This window comes from Rutidosis leptorrhynchoides, chromosome 8, assembly GCF_046630445.1.
Source record: "Rutidosis leptorrhynchoides isolate AG116_Rl617_1_P2 chromosome 8, CSIRO_AGI_Rlap_v1, whole genome shotgun sequence".
In the NCBI taxonomy this organism is placed as follows: domain Eukaryota; kingdom Viridiplantae; phylum Streptophyta; class Magnoliopsida; order Asterales; family Asteraceae; genus Rutidosis; species Rutidosis leptorrhynchoides.
Window position 1 is genome coordinate 248097064 of NC_092340.1, and position 3356 is coordinate 248100419.

Genomic DNA, 3356 nt, shown 5'->3' on the forward strand with positions numbered 1-3356 from the left:
CGGCAACCACCATTGATTGGTGCATCTCTTCCTCAACAGCAGCAAGAAAACTTAAATATGCTAACACTTTAACTATTAATATAATCACCTCTGACTTTGCTTTGTGATTTTCCTTCATCTTCTCAAACTGTAACATCAATTGAAATGTAGATTAATATTAAGGATATTATAAATAGGGTATATTAACAATAACAATTTACCGTTCCAAGTACTCTGTAGGAGCAATTTCAATAGGGAAAAACGAACTTAACAGGTTTTTGGGCTTTAAGAGTATACATCTTAAAGTATGATGATGCCAATTTCTGAATCCAAGTTACTTAGGCACAAAATAAGTTAAACAAAATATATAATATATGAAAAATATGTCATTCAATGTTAAATGATCTCATACAAAATACAGATCATGTAATATTAACTTATTAACGAACAACATGACTCACAGAGATATAAACACCCTGAAAGTATTATTTTTTTTACTGTATTACCTTACGTTCTGCGATTTCCTATGCAATCTCCCTAGCCGTCCATCTATCAGCTTCTTGGTTAGCTTGGCCAAACCGTTCACGTTCCTCGTAAGTAACTAGAATCCAGAAACTAGGTAAGCTTAAGCATCACTACTCTAAATGCTCATTTTTATTTCATTATTAAGTTACTAAAAGAAAATCAAATGCAGGTACCACCTGCAATTATTCGATAATCTCACTGAAGCAGACTTCTCCTCACATGGCTTTTCATCATCAGTTACAACTTTAAACGGCTCAACCGCATTCTTCAGCTTCATTATTATTAGACCATAATCGAAACTTTATCATGAGTATCCAATGTTATCCTATTCTTCTCTATGCTACTTTTCATCGCAACCAGCATCTCTAACTCTTTCTTACTACAAAGTCAATATAGCTAAATATATGGGCTTACAGTATGAATTTAAATATGTTTACACAACATTATCAGCACAATAAAACCATTATATTATTACCATTTCATTTCAATTGTATCATTAGTTAATCATCAAAGTCACTCAAATTGATTGTGCAATATCTATAGTGTTTTGTGATTCCTTTGGGTTACTTGGACATTTGTTGGGACCCAGTAACCACTAGTCACCGGCGGCACTGGTAGTAACCACGACTTCGGTGCAAGCAGCTGAAATTGCGGTGGATTTTATCGGTGTCATCATCATATTCATACAAAAATGACTGCAAACCACAACACAGAGTCATGAAGAAAAACAAACACTATTACTTTTAATTTCAAATCGAGTGCTACATTACACAGCCGATTGATTACCTGCAATACCATTCAAAACATATATACGGAGTATGAAAGATAATTATAGAATCCGTAAACGATTATTGTGAATCGTATAAAGGTCAATATTCTTGAATCTATAGATGTAAAACCCTAAAGAATCTTTTTATATAACTTAACAAATAAATTTAGATCAAAAGTCAGGATGGCCGAGTGGTCTAAGGCACCAGACTCAGAACCAGACTCAAGTTCTGGTCTTCGGGAGAGGGCGTGGGTTCAAATCCCACTTCTGACAACTTTTCTTTTTCTTCTTTTCATCCTTTATTTTCTATTTTTAATAGTTCGTTAAAAAAATACGTAGTATTTTGAAAGGCAAGAATATTTTATAAATGAAAAACGCTAACAAGAAGCAGAAATACAAACCAGAAATAAAAATACAACGGATATCACGGCTTCAAGCTACTCACTACTCGACCCCTCGACAAACAACTCGACACACAAACCGACTAGAAAAGAAAAACAAAATCATAAAACCTATAAGACCGAAATCCATGCTCGATTTAACCTACGAATAAAAACCGAAACCACCATCTGAACATATCGACACTAAGCAACGTCCTTCAAAGCAACACCATATGCGATCACAAGACCCTATGAATCCGACTTCGAGCAAGAGCAAACATCATCATCATCATCATCATCATCATCATCATCATCATCATCATCATCAATATCGTCCTCGTCGTCTATCATTCTAGAGAGCGTAAATCTTTGGTACCACTTAATTTCATCCCGATGATTTTACGAATCAAACAATTCTTTCTTTGAATGAAATTGAAAAAATGGTGTTTATCTTTTAATTTGAACTTTTTATGCCGAAATCTAGCCGAAGAATGGTCCGAAAATGACTGAACCAAATGACTGAACCAAATTATTATCGTCAAATTCGTGTTGAGCGAAATGTCCCGTTCATATAGATTATAAACGTTCCATATTAATTGATTTCGTCGCGAGGTTTTGACCTCTATATGAGACGTTTTTCAAAGACTGCATTCATTTTTAAAACAACCATAACTTCTATTTTATCGATAAAGGTTTAAAAAAAAACATTACGTAGATTATCAAATAATGATAATCTAAAATATACCGTTTACACACGACCATTACATAATGGTTTACAATAAAAATATATTACATCGAAATAAGTTTCTTGAATGCAGTTTTTACACAATATCATACAAGCATGGACTCCAAATTCTGTCCTTATTTTAGTATGCAACAGCGGAAGCTCTTAATAATCAGCTGAGAATAAACATGCTTAAAACGTCAACAAAAATGTTGGTGAGTTATAGGTTTAACCTATATATTATCAAATCATAATAATAGACCACAAGATTTCATTTTTATAACACATCTCATATCAGGCATTTCGCAAACTGCATAGAGATAAAAATCATTCATATGGTGAACACCTGGTAACCGACATTAACAAGATGCATATAGAATATCCCCATCATTCCGGGACACCCATCGGACATGATAAACTCGAAGTACTAAAGCATTCCGAATTCCAGAATGGGAGTTGTTAGTTCCCGTAGATCTACCTTTAGGATTCGCGTCAATTAGGGGCCAGTTTCCTAATTCTTAGGCTACCAAGCTAAAAGGGGCATATTCGGTTTAATAATTCAACCATAGAATGTAGTTTCGATTACTTGTGTCTATTTCATAAAACATTTATAAAACTGCATGTATTCTCATCTCAAAAATATCAGATTTTAAAAGTGGGACTATAACTCACTTTCACAGATTTTTACTTCGTCGGGAAGTAAGACTTGGCCACTGGTCGATTCACGAACCTATAACAAATATGTACATATATATCAAAGTATGTTCAAAATATATTTACAACATTTTTTATTACGTTTTAATGATTTGAGTTTGTTAAGTCAGCAGTCCTCGTTAGTAACCTACAACTAGTTGTCCACGACCCAGTGTCTACAAGTCTCAGACTCGATCACAACTCAAAGTATATATATTATTTTGGAATCAACCTCAACCCTGTATAGCTAACTCAAACATTACTGCATATAGAGTGTCTATGGTTG

The 3356-nt window shown here is 33.8% G+C and overlaps 1 non-coding gene across 1 annotated transcript; it reads left to right on the forward strand.

Moving 5' to 3' along the window:
• The first annotated feature begins 1450 nt into the window (after positions 1 to 1450).
• TRNAL-CAG (transfer RNA leucine (anticodon CAG)) lies at positions 1451 to 1546 on the forward strand. The gene is given in 2 exon segments: positions 1451 to 1488; positions 1501 to 1546. It is a non-coding gene; the product is annotated as a tRNA-Leu (tRNA).
• Positions 1547 to 3356: the final 1810 nt, after the last annotated feature.